This window comes from Grus americana, chromosome 4 (genome assembly GCF_028858705.1).
Source record: "Grus americana isolate bGruAme1 chromosome 4, bGruAme1.mat, whole genome shotgun sequence".
NCBI classification, from domain to species: Eukaryota; Metazoa; Chordata; class Aves; order Gruiformes; family Gruidae; genus Grus; species Grus americana.
In genome coordinates, this window is record NC_072855.1 from 66,109,711 (window position 1) to 66,124,051 (window position 14,341).

General features: G+C 37.3%; 1 pseudogene; it reads left to right on the top strand.

Annotated features, from left to right (window-relative positions):
• LOC129206315 (uncharacterized) overlaps nucleotides 1-7,698 on the top strand; it is an 85,276-nt pseudogene extending 77,578 nt beyond the window's left edge.
• The last annotated feature ends 6,643 nt before the right edge of the window (nucleotides 7,699-14,341 follow it).

A 14,341-nucleotide genomic window follows, 5' to 3' on the forward strand; every position in this document is an offset into this window, starting at 1 on the left:
CAGCAGCTCCACAGAGTTTCTTTTTGCTGATAGTTCATTTACGTAAAAGTGTTTGCAGAGGTGTTCAGTATTTTTGGATGCCTGACTTGGGATCTTGATTACTGATACGCAGAAATGCTGAGGATTCAGAGCTAGAACTGATTAGATTTCTGCTGCAGCTTGAAGCTTGTGTTTAAAGCATATAAAATGTTAGTAGAATGCCAAACACTCTGAAGACGAGATCCAAGATGTCTGAGAGTGGGGACCCACAGTTCATGGATACTCTCATCCTTAAGTCTGTTTTGGTCAGATTTTAAAATGTATTTGCATGGCTAGTGATGGGCATAGTCTTACAGAAGAAATTTCAAAAGCACCTGTGTGCTGGAAATGAAGTGTTTTAGCACTTTTGGGAAAACTTTTAGGCTCCTTCATGCGTTTTTGGGTACCTATTTAACTGTGAAAAATCTGATCCTATGTGCCTTAGCTCCTAAGCAGTAAAATGGCCGTAATAAAACCCATTCCTCCCTCAGGATGTTGCAAAGGTAAATTTGTTAATGTCTCTGAGCATCTGATACTCTCATGATGAGTCCCATGAAGAAGGTAACGTGGAAATTAGTAATTCCATCTTCAGCTCAGAGCAAGAGTACTGTATGGTAATCAAGTCCTGGGATAACACACTGAAAAAGGAGACAACGAAATACCAAATAGCTGCTCATAAGGTGAACACCGTCAGCTTGATGCAGTGAAGGAGACAGGGCTCATGTGGATCGTGAAATTAAGGACCTTATCATAATGAACATGCAAAAGGCATTCCTAATGCTTGAGTAGTACTTTGACTTTGCAACCTTAGTAATGATATCAGAACACAGTTCTTTTATATGCAATATTCTATAAAGTTTTGGTTGACAGTCGTTTGGGAAAATACATATATCTAACTTATAGCTCTGCCACCTGTTATTAATAGAGTCTTCCTAAACCAGAGGCGATACAAGCTTTATTGCACCTCAGGCTGTCATATATCTATATTAGGGGAATGATGAATGCACTTTTTCTTTTTTTCAGAGTTGGCTACCAAATACTTACAATTGAAATCCTCTGGAAAACAAATATGAATCTGGATAATGAGACAAGTCTGCCATGTTGATGAAAATAAATGTAAAGTTTATTCTAATAGAGCTTCAGAAGCACAATCCATTTAGAGAGTATTGTATATCTGTTCCAACTATCTCATTGTATGGAAAATGAAAACATATTTTAGAGTTATGCATGGCATTTCACACTGAATCCAAATTTTAATCATGGTTTAAGATTTAAAGGGTAATTTCATAAGAAAAGAAAATCCATATTTTTAGCGTGAAATCTATCCCCCCCAGCCCCCTTTCTTTTTTTACTATGCTCTTGATATCTGCATATCTGGACCTTTGGTCTAGACTTGGAAAATTCGGTGGATTTCCTTAGATTTCTGTTCCAGTACTATCAGGTAATTATTTTTTGGGGTCCTTCATCCTGTGAATGTATTTCTACATACTTACAGAAGGTAACCAATATGTGGGATTCATGTTCATCTTAGTCTTATTTCTGCTGCTTCACTTTTGTCCAGTGGATAAGGAAGAACTAGCAGTTATACCATGCTACTCCACTTTGAAGCAAAAGCTTTTAAAGGTCTTATTTTTGTCCCATAGGTAAACATTTTAAAATAATTCAAAATTAACTGAGGATTCTGTTTGGTTCCACAAGTTGTTTACATTTTGACTTGAAAAACGGAAGGAAAAGAAATAGAGGGGAGCAAAATAAAATCCCAGGGTACACCATTAAGAAACTGCACTTTTGAGATTTCAGCCTAACCTGCATCTGTTTTTCTTGTACATTATTCTAATCAGCTTGGATCTCTCTTGCCTTCCTGTTTACATTTCTTTTTAGTATATCTTTCTGATTCCACATTTTTTTCTTCTATTGACAAATTAAATGCAAAGTGGTGAGTGGTGTAAGGTACCAGACATGGATTGCTTTCTTACCTCTGAAGCAAATAACCCATAGAATAACTACATGTATTAGGGAAAAAATGGCAATACCTTGTATTTGATTGGAATCATAGTTCAGAAAATACAGATTAATATTCAGAAGTAAACCTGTGTTTTCTAATAGCAAAGGCATAATGTTTTAAGAAAAATTAAAATCTAGGATGAGAATAATTATAAAAGTAAAAAAAAGCAAGCAACGATGGATACATTTTTACAAATACATCACTGAATAGTTTTTGAAAGAGATGCAGCACTAAAGGTAAGCAACCCAAGCATGCATTCTAATGTTTATTGTATTATTGGTCATTCTAAGCAAATGTAACCATTCTAGCCTATTACTTCTCTTATATTGAAAAGAATTATTATTATTCTGTATTTTAAAAAGTGATAAGCATACATATCTCTGCACTTTTTAGAGATTCTCATTGAATACAGATTAGCTAACAGAAGTGAAGTCTTCAAAATGAGTTATAACAACTAGAAAATTTCTGAATAGCAGTAAGAAATAATGTAAGAAAGACATGCTGCTGTGACTTTTATAGTCAGGTGATACAGATCCGATTCCAGTAGCAGTAAGCATTTCTATTTTATAGAATTACAGACCAAATGCTCTAGTCCTTGCAAGAACACTCACTCACTGCTTGTGGAATGGGGTAAAAGATGTTAAGTTAGCAGCACCATAAGTCTGCCTAGTTGAATTTGCACATCTTAATGGATTGGTAAGGTATCTGTGTTCCTTCTGGTTCGTGACCTTGCTTACGCCTGGGATTATCTGCCTCGCTTTTAAGAAGCATAAGAATTATTTTTCCTCCACCAGTTTGCAAAAGGTACACCCTATATGCTTTATTCCACCGTATATATCAGTACAACAAGAGTTAGGATCTGAGTCCCTAGTCCAGACTGAGTGCTTACATACAGAGTTTCCTTGTGGCACAAACAGGAAGCTATGACATGCCAGAAAACAGGGTAGCGGTAATAAAGAAGCAAAAGTAAAATGGTTTGTCTGACTGTTCATAAAATGGCATGTATGTTCATCTAAAGAAGGAGCTCTGAAAATGAATACAGTTCAATTGTTGGATTTTTTTGAAAGATATATATATGTGTATTTGTTAAAATGGAGAAAATGATTTTTTTTTTTTAACTTTGTGATGTATTCTGGAAAAGATGAACTCATTATTTATCCAAGTACTTTAGTGCTCAATTAAAGAGGGAATCAATTTTTTGTGTGTTTCCTGATAAACCTGGCTGTTCTAAGTGTTTCTGTGTTTGCTGGTTTCTAGTTCCCATGTCCTGTGGGAGCAAAGAGGAATCTATTTTTATCGTTTGATTTTCAACATGAGAAGCTTCTTGTATCTGGCAGAGAAATGACCTTCCTAAAACACTGCAAATCAAAACCTGGCAGTTGCTTCTTAAACTGTTTTTGGAACATTTGGAAGATTGTAGACCCGATCCCTGTATGGGAATATTCCAATACACGTGTGCTAGATCTACGTTCCATCTGCTGTTGTATGTTGTAAGTCTTTTTAATGTACTCAGCGTGCAATTTAAAGCCTAGTATTTGAAAATTGCAAGGTGGTCTAATGTTGTAAAATGTTTGAATGGTATAAAGGGACATTACCAAAATAAAGTTTTTCTGCCTAAGTGCTGGGAAGCAAAGAGGAATTAGACCGGGTGATTGTTCCTCCTGAAGTCTGATAAAAGGTGACTATTGTACTTGCTGGCACCTGTGAAAGTCTTAAGGCAGCCTGATTGTACTAAGGGGCTGAGCGGCAGCAATAGCACTGAGAAGGAGGCCTGCGTTCACTAATATTTATATCATAGACATGCTCTGTCCTTGCCAACTCCTGTTTCTGTTTATCACCCACCTTTCAGCATGCCTTTGTAGCAGGCTGCAAACTGACTGCTTTGCTAGCTAACTTGGCAGTTCAGATTTGAATTCTCTGTTCTGTAATTCATCTGGTAGGTTGGCTGGTTTTTATTTTTTCTTTTCAAAATAGGTAATATGTTTTGTCATTTCCCAGCCCTGGGACCTTGGCTGTTCTCCATTAGTTCTGAAGAATAATAGCCAGTGGCTCCAACACTACTTCTGCAAGTTCCATTAGCTCGCTGGGATGAATTCCATCTGATTTCTGTGAATTTTCTTTTGTTGCAATAAGCATACTGTATATTTAAAGACCAGTTATTGCATTACTTAAGAAAGCCTGGGCAAATCTGTTCTACCAAATTTTTTAGAAAGAAGGCTAGGAATGTGTGTGTATCAGTGTCTGGATGGCGAGTGAGAGCTGGATTTACAAAGGACAGCTGAACTGCTGCTGTGATTCTAGGGGACAGAAATGTAACGTATCACAATATCAACAGATGAACTGGGCAATGATATGTTTTGGGATGTTGCACACAAGTGAATTGTCTTTATAAATAATAACTATTAATAACTACTCTTATTTTAAATTGGAATAGTGATTAAAAATCTATTTTTAAAATTCTTTTTATTAAAATGAAAGTTCTTCTTGTTTATAAACCTGAGCCTTCCCTAGTGCATCTGCTTGGTTAGTCCTGCATCTTAGGTTCTGAGTCAAGTTTTAATGAACTTTGTTGTCCTTTCTCCTTGTCATGTATTGTGTATATTTAATTATGATATCGTAGATCAATGATTCTTACATTTATTTTCCTAGACTGCATCACTCGATGACATGATTCTGAAACGCTTTTTTAGCAGTTTTGCCCTTCAGCTGTAAATTGTGATTCTGTACTTCTTCATTAATGATCTTGGCATGCTTACATAACTACTTAAGAGAAAATATTAAATGTAAGATGGTTCCATTAATTTAAGAGCAGGGACATTCTATTTAGACTCCCCTTTCCTTGCTCAAGGAGTACAGCATTTTTCATTTTGATAAATGATTTGCCTTGTTATAACTTTTTTAACTAATGGGTATAGAAAAAAAACCTGTTAAATAAAAATGGTATGACAAAAAAGTGTGACATTCACTTTATTTTATAGAGAAACAAATGAATGTAACACAAAGTGATTTTATTGAACTGTAACAACAACACATTGGAAGTTCAGTGCTGAATTGGCCTTGAAATTTATTCCTTGTGTAATTTAGATCCCTTCGCCTCCAGACATAGGTTCAGACATAGCCCAAATGGTTAAAGACCAAGACTGCTAGCAACGCAGCGCTATAAGGCATTTGGTTCATTTCCCTTTTCTAAAGGGTGCAACAGGTCTTCTTACCCTGAGTGTCAGTGTCAGCATCCTGGACATGGGTTGCATTTGGATGTTAATCAGAAGGGAAAATTACCGCCCACCTCTCACCCCCAAAATGCTTCTAGAGAGGTTATTCTAATTGTTGTTACAAAAAGGTCACATCCAGAAATTTACATCACTTGAACTGTTTCTGCAGTCAGGAGCAAGGCTATGGTTTCCAAGGAAGTGAGCCCTCCATATGCTAGTGCCAAAGCTCCTTGGTCTCATGAGAACTAAGGCTTTCTGTGTGCAGTAGAAGCACATCCGTGAGGTGCACTTACAGGATCAGACTCCTTTTTCATGTCAGAGTTGTTCCATTTTTAAAAATAAGTTATGATCAGCTGCTGTTGAAGATCAGTGTATAAAGTGTGGTGAGAATAGTTTCTTACTTGAAATTTTAGGTCTTTATTTTTTTTTTTAATAGGTTACTGTTAACAAATATTTCATTTAACCATGTAATTTAATGGTCTAACTTCAGGTGTGCTACAGTTTGTGATCAATAAACAGTATCAAGTATGAAATTTTCAAAGAGGCTGAAGAACAATTATACATGCATCTCCCAATAAGTTTTGAATGCCTTTGAAAATTTTAGTCGTGCTTATCACTGGACTCTACTCAGAAAAGATTGAACCACATTATTTAGTGAGTGTCATTATAGGAGACATCTGCATATTGAACTAGCTGAAGTATTAGACCAGAAATCAATTAAATCTTTCCAAACTGGACACCCTTGTCCTGCTTTTTAATCACATCCAGCAGCTCCACAGCTTATAACCCACATACATTCTCAACCTTTTAACATACAGAAGTAGACAGTTCCATCCTAATGTGTTACAGTTAAGTAATAAAAGGAAATCTATGTGCATAGGTTATTACCTTGCCTGGCAAGATAACAGAGCAGATCCTCCTGAAAACTATGCTAAGGCACATGGAAAATAAGGAGATAATTGGTGACAGCCAACATGGCTTCACTAAGGGCAAATCGTGCCTGACAAATTTGGTGGCCTTCTATGACACCATTACAGTGTTGGTAGATAAGGGAAGAGCAACTGATGTCATCTACCTGGGCTTTTGCAAGGCATCTGACACTGTCCCGCACGACATCCTTGTCTCTAAATTGGAGAGACATGGATTTAACAGATGGACCACTCGGTGGATAAGGAATTGGCTGGATGGTCGCACTCAAATTGTTGCCGTCAACAGCTCAATGTCCAAGTGGAGAACAGTGATGAGTGGCATTCCTCAGGGGTCGGTACTGGGACCAGCACTGTTCAACATCTTTGTCGGTGACATGGACAGTGGGATCGAGTGCACCCTCAGCAAGTTTGCCAACACCACCAAGCTGTGTGGTGTGGTCGACACGCTGGAGGGAAGGGATGCCATCCAGAGGGACCTTGACAAGCTTGAGAGGTGGGTCTCTGCAAACAGCATGAAGTTTGACAAGGCCAAGTGCAAGGTCCTGCACGTGGGTTGGGGCAATCCCAAGCATAACTATAGGCTGGGTGGAGAATGGAGTGAGAGTAGCCCTGAGGAGAAGGACTTGGGGGTATTGATTGATGAGAAGCTCAACATGAGCCCGCAGTGTGCGCTTGCAGCCCAGAAAGCCAACCGTGTCCTGGGCTGCATCAAAAGAAGCGTGACCAGCAGGTTGAGGAAGGTGATTCTGCCCCTCTACTCTGCTCTTGTGAGACCCCACCTGGAGTACTGCCTCCAGCTCTGGGGTCCCCAGTACAGGAGAGGCATCGAGCTGTTGGAGCGGGTCCAGAGGAGGGCCACAAAGATGATCAGAGGGCTGGAGCACCTCTTCTATGAAGACAGGCTGAGAGAGTTGGGGTTGTTCAGCCTGGAGAAGAGAAGGCTCCAGGGAGACCTTATAGCAGCCTTCCACTACCTGAAGGGGCCTACAGGAAATCTGGAGAGGGACTGCTTACAAGGGCACGTGGTGACAGGACAAGGGGGAATGGGTTCAAGCTGAAGGCGGGTCGATTTAGATTAGGTGTTAGAAAGAAATTCTTTACTGTGAGGGTGGTGAGGCACTGGAACAGGTTGCCCAGAGAGGTTGTGGATGCCCCCTCCCTGGAAGTGTTCAAGGCCAGGGTGGATGGGGCTTTGGGCAACGTGGTCTAGTGGAGGGTGTCCCTGCCCATGGCGGGGAGGTTGGAACTAGATGATCTTTAAGGTCTCTTCCAACCCAAACCATTCTGTGATTCTATGATTACTGTGAAAGTTAATTGCATTTATATCTATATCAGAGGAAATATGTTGGTCATTATAAATTTTCTTATTTTCTCCAGCTTCCATTGCTACTGTAAGAAGCATCAAAAAGCATCAAGCAATTGAAATGTCTTTCACATTATTTCCCCTTCTCGGTGCAAAAGTGAAGAACCTACAGTGCCGCTACCACTAGTGCACCCTCTTATGGATGGAAGATGTATCCAAGAAATGAGGTAAAAATTTGAACCCCTCAGAAGGATTAGAATGTAATGATGGGCATGAAGGTATTCCACCTTCTACGTAATCTATTAGAACCTGTATATGCGGTATATACATCTCCACAAACAAATTTACCACAACCACCGCCCCTGTTGCTGAAGAACTGATATATACCTTCCAAAAACTGAGTTAGTTTTCCTATTGACTTTCCATAGGATGAGATAAAATCCTTAGTTTTCAGGAGCTTCCAACACAAAACCTACTAACCTAGCAACTGAGCCTCACACTTAACCTGTAATAGTTTTCTGATGTGTGTTAATATTAAGGAGGGCATGTTCAATTGTCATCTTTTCGAAGGTTCAAATTCAGGGGCAGAGCTGGTGTTCTGCCACTTTTGCCTCAGAATTGTAGGCAGAGGAACTCCACATTTACATGCAAATGAATCTAGACGTGCAGAAAGAATCCACAGTATGTGCTGAAGAGAGGAATTGAAAAGGATAGAGAGAAGGATGCCTCTCTGGGTTGTGCTAGCATTGAGGGTACAGTGCTACTGCAGAGTCTAAACTGATACACATAGCATGTCTCAGGGCATGGTTCCACTGAGAACGGGATGATGACTGCAGTCAGGGACTGTGTGAGAGGAGAGAGATGAAACTAAGAGGAAAAAAAAAAATCAATTTAAAACCTCCACAGAATTATGAAGTGTGTAGCAGGCTGAGTTTTTCATTCCTTAACGTCAGAATAAGAGTCTTCCTTGTAGCAAGCTTGGAGTCAGAGAAAACATCAGACTAAAGTCTGTATGGGAAATGGTCCGTGATTTGCACTTCTTATACCCTGTCCCCTTACTTTGCCAGGGAATAACAGCCAAGCTATATGTTAGAAGCTCAAGGCCAAAATCTTGTTCATTACTCCCACACCTTTATGGGAATTTCCTGCAGTTCATTTAGTTTCTAAGCCTATTTCTACGATGTTGGCCCAAAGACAGCACTCTGTAAGCTGCACAAAAATATGGAATTTAAGGACATTGAAATACAAATGTCAATCTCCGCATGCATACATTATTTTTCAAATGTGTATATAAATCAGAAGATTGGTGGAAAGAAGGAATAAGTGGCAGAGTGGGAGCCCTCCCTTGTCCAGGCAACGTTCAATGTTCTCATGCTGCATTCAGATGAAAAGAGCACTGGATTGAAATTAAGACGGTTGTGCTTGATATGTTAACAAGACAGTCTCCTTCCCCCATCACTTTTCACAAGTGTCCTCATGACAGCTGCTGTGCTGAAGAAATTATTATTCAAAAAATAACTTTCTATCTCACTTGAACTTTAAGTTGCAGGATCTGTTTTTAAACTAATTTTTCATTACAACATTTTCGTAAGTAATAATTCATGGCTCTAACAGCTGTAAGGCTCTGACTGAAAATGAAATGTAAAAGGATTTTTTTTTTTACCTGTAGACACAAAAGGTACTTGGCAAACATACAAAAGCTTTTCATTGTTTTTGATGTACCATTAGCACTGTCTTTAACTGTGCTTGAACTGGTGCTACGATATGCTGAGTTATACTTTCTTTGGGCCAGATGCCTGTCTATTGGAAATAGTCATAAAATCATCGATTTTAATGCAGCAAGGCTGGTATGCAACACTTGCAGACAGGTGCCATTTTTGTGAGATTATTGAAGTCTGCCAAGTATTTAAATACTCTCCTAATGTTAGCCAATATTCTAGATAATAACTTTTCATTTAAAATGCTTATTCAAATCTTTGATAGCATATTGGTCTGTCAGATTTTGATTATAATATAGACAAGAATAGTGGAGGAGACCAAAATAGATCTTCAAATAAGATTATGATGTATATGGCAAGATCTGCTTCTGGAGGGCTTTTGAGCTTTTTGCCCAGTGACCAGAGTATTGCATCTTCTTGAGTTACAGCAGTTATTAAACTGGTTGACAAGAGAGATGCAGTAGTTGCCTTGAAAAGAGATTAGTCTGTTGAAGGAGGACTTTCTGTAGCTCAGAGATTCCTCTTCCAATAAGCATTTTAGCTCTGGATAGTCCTGGAAATTTATTGTGTGTTCCACCATTAATACTCACAAACACTACAAGATTCATAGAGCCTTTTTTTTGCTTACTGTGTCTATTTCTGTGGCTTCTGAGATACATTGAGCTTTCAGCGGGTAACTGAGAAGCAGTGAACACCCACTAACTCACTCATCTGCAGGCAGGGCTTTTACTGTTTGGTAAAAATCTAAGCCAAGATAAATAATCCCATGATTGTATTTAATTCAAAAGTGGAAGTTCCCATAGGCATGTATTTATACCGTATATGTAAATTATGGATTCTGGTGCAGTATACAGTTAATTTCTAATCTAAGTATAAAAATTCTACATGTGCTTAAATAAGCAGAAATTACACTTTTAAACTTTTTGAAATACAATAGTTTTTTCATATCATGGATATACAAGGCATGTTTTCATAACACTTCTGCACTTATGTCAACTATTATTGCTCCTACATTACCAGTAAGTAGTGTGCTAACATCTCCTTTAAGGATGAGTAATCTTCACTGTGTTTTTTAACTGGAAAATGGAAGATAATATTCACTTCTCCTTGGAAAAATGACTATATGAAAATGCATCTTCCTACTCATTTTATTTGCTAGCTCTTTTGTTCAGATTGTCTTACTGATTAAAAAGTCAGGACATCAAGATTTAATTCACATCGAATTTTGTCACTGTGGTAAGTTTTGCAAGCATTTCAACTTTCCATATATCCCAGTTTTGATCTTTGAAAATGGGACAATATTTCAAATTCACTTTTCTGAAGTGCTTTTAGGTGAAAGAAGGCATGGTTTCCTTATTTAAATAATGGCATGGGTGATTGATCAATACTTTTATTTTGCTGTGTGAGCAATTTGAAATAAATACTAAGCTGTATAACACTATCAACAATGACATAGAGTCAGCTTTTCTCTATTAGCCTTGTTGTACAATATTTCCTTTTGATAGTTAAAGGAAGGACACAATTTTTTACTTTTTCTGTTACAAAAGTCTTGTTCTTCTATGGAACCAGGACATGTTCGGGGTTCTTTTTTTGCCATAAAATAAGACTTTTTTCAGTGTTTTACTGCAACAAAGAAGCAATACCACAAAAAAATGTAATGTTATTGTGCTTGCTGGAAATACATACGTACCTTGAAATTATCAATATTGATAGTACAGCAATGGGCTTAGGGTGGTTAATTCAAATAGAGAAGTAAGGTTACAAAAGGTTATTGAAGAGAAGCCTTTCCTTGAGAAACTAATTTAGAAACCCACTGTTTACTACCAGAGCCTCTAGAAGTCAATGGAAACGTTCAGTGGTGATGTAGATCTGTCCCTTATGACATGCTGGTGAATGCCCACAGCGGTCTGTTTTCTCATCGCTAGCTATCTCACAGGTGTAAAGAATCTCTGCCGGGGATGGTTTCCTGGCAATATTCAGAACAGACACAATTCCATCCACCTTTCCTTTCACTGCTAGACTAAACTATGATAAGAAGGCCCTGAAAGTGCTATGTCCTACCGATTAGGAGAATTGTAATACTGTTCGGCCCTGCTGTGTACGTGAGAAAAAGCTTTGTAAACATGGACTCAGCAATTCCGTGGGGAAAGAAAGAAGCAGAGAGGAAGCAATGTAAAATGGAAGGCTGAAGCACTCATACTTCAAGGGGCAGAGTGATTATTTTACTACCTGAGCAAGAGACGATATGGCAGGTGTTTAACTGTCTGTATGTAGTGCATATTAGCTCTTTCTTTTAGCTTTGATGTGATTTTCCAAGTTTAATTTACATGGTATAGCTTCAAAAATAAAAAGAAGATATTGAAGAGCTATCATGGCAAGCTTTTCATATGGTGTCAGTTTGGTATAAAGGAATAAAAAGTTCTAATAATATCTTTCAAGCATTAATCTCTGCAAGATGTCGTGAAGACCAGAATTAGAGCAATATGTGGTCTTTGCCATCTTTGACTGCTGTGACTCAAAGACACTTTTGATCACTTAAAAAGCACACAAGCCAGTAGAATTTCCACAACAATCCAATTCCCCATTTACATCCCAACATGGTCAATTTTCAATGCATTTCACATAAGAAAAAATATACTGTTCTCACGATTGTGTGTGTACTTCTCCATACCCCATGCTGTAACTATACCCCACAGTGTCAGATCCATGCTGTGACCAACAATATATGCCCAGTGGGCTAGGCTAGCAGTATCTACTGTATGTTTATATTTTTTCCTTTACATTTTTGCAAAGCTGCTTCTTCCTCTGTCTTAGTCTGGCAGTACAGCTTGCTATAGTTTGGGGAATTGTAAAGCTGTCTCTAAAAAGCACGTTGGAATGCAGCATTCGAATTCACAAATGAAAGCTCAAGCTCTCTACTGCAAGGCCTTTATGTTCTAAATGTTTGCAGTGTATGCAGCAGGGCGGAAAAGCTTCACATCAACACGAGCGTTTGTAGAAGTTGTAGATAGTGCAGCGGCATCTTAGTGCCCGCCTCACTTAAGGTGAGAATTGTGGCTTTCTCACTATGTGGCATTTCACATTAGAGCACACCTTAGTTTCCTGAGCTGTGTTGGATATCAAAGGAATCTGAAGTAAAATTCAGCCTAAAACTCCTTTTAAAATATTGGAAATGACAGCTTGACTGCTCAGAAAGGAAGAACTTTATTTCATGAAAAGTGAAAAATAGTATTTGAAATTTCTTTAGAAGAAGGCAAAAGGGAGATGTCACATCCCTTCCATTCCTATTTTCATATTATTCTGTGGATGTGGCACTTGCGTTGGTAATAATTTAGCAATAAAATATATCCAGTAATTTGAGAAAAGTCAACACTTGTCTAATTTTACGTTTAAGAGGTTCTTGGAGTGGCTGCAGTTTTCTAAAATTTCATCCATCATATTGCAAAGTCGGAGTTTGAAATCTGACCTGCATGCATGTTTGTGACTAGTCAATTAAATCTCACCGTCCTATTTCTGTTCCCTGATTTGATTAACTGAGCCCACTGAAACACAAGTAATGGAGCATGAAGACTTCATATTGACTTTCAAATAGGCTTTGCATTACTCAAGCCTGTTCATCTGAAAGTTTGCTCAAAAGATGCAGAGACATGCCCAAAGCAGAATTATGGAAAAATGCCACTAAGTATTCAAATTATTCTGGGCGTGTATTCACAGAGTCAAGCCTGAACCATTTTGAAGTGTTCTAGGATTATCTAGAATCCTAGAAATGCAGATTTAGGATTATTTCTATACTGTTCTACATCTACTAGACTAAACGGATATTTCTTAAATGTAAAGCATAATTCATTGCAACTTTTGAGGACTGGTATTAGCGTAGCATTTCTTTTTCACTTTTTGAAAACAAACACAACATAATGCATCTCCTAAGAACAAACTTTCCAAAAGACTTTAACAATGAGAAATAGAGAATTGTATATATATGTACATACATACATGCATTTATATATAAATGTTTAATATATCAACATTATACATATCTAATCATTATTTATTTTATCACATTAAATTGTTTAAGGGAAGTGCAGCTACTGTTTTTTAATTTTTTTTTTTTTTACTGAAGTAGTCAGCATCCTTTTTTTCTGTATCCTCTGAGTAAAAGATATCAATTTTCTTCAGTGATACTTTTTTCTTTAAAAAATCTCCTTCAGTGTATTTGAAATACAAATTTCAAACTCTTCAAAATAAAAGAGAAAATTTTTAATCAAGCTGTCACTTTTTAAAAGTTCTACTTAACTAAAATATCATTATTTCATTGTGAAGCAAGACAAATTTTAAAAATATCAAAGATAATGGCCAAAAATACTTTTATGTTATCCTCTTAACTGCTGATTATTTCAGCATTGTCGTTTGCTGCCTATCATGAAGCAAGGAATGATAATCAAATATTATCATAAAGAGATTTTTTTTTTTTTAATTTGCAATTACATGGTTAAATAGAGTTACTTATCCACCTAGTGGGCCACGAACACAAATCCTAATTGAAATCCAGAGTTCAGTTAGCCTTTGTTAGTGAGTTTATAAAATCAAGATATTGTAAAGGTCTGTAAGGGTCTTACAAAGAGATCATAAAGGATTTCAGTAGGAATCTAGCTGGAATTCTGCCCTTGAATTAGGGATTTAAAGTCCTGAGAAACATCGTTGATGAATTAATGGCAGAATAAGAAATATTTGTCCTATTCTGCAAATACTCTGGAGGTAATTTGCATCCCAACAGCTACATGCAGAAATCTGAGCTATTAAAAAAATAAATGAAAATAATTTTTGCTTGCAAATTAACTGGAATGCTGGAAAGTTAGTTTAATCTAAAAAATTCTGCTTTTAGTTACAAGAATATAGAATTATATTCATCTCCTGAACTGGAAAGATAATGAAATTGTCCCATTTATTAACTATACTGCTAGTCCATTCATTAGAAATACTAGAAAAATATGTCAGTTTTGTTATAGTTCTTGCCTACCATTTGAGAGCTCCCTTGAATAAGAATTTCATAATTCATATAAAATAGTAAAATGCATGCAGTTCTTTATGAAGAACTGGCAGAGTAGGAACACCATGTTATCTTTTAGTCCTTATATTAAAACATTACATACAAAAGG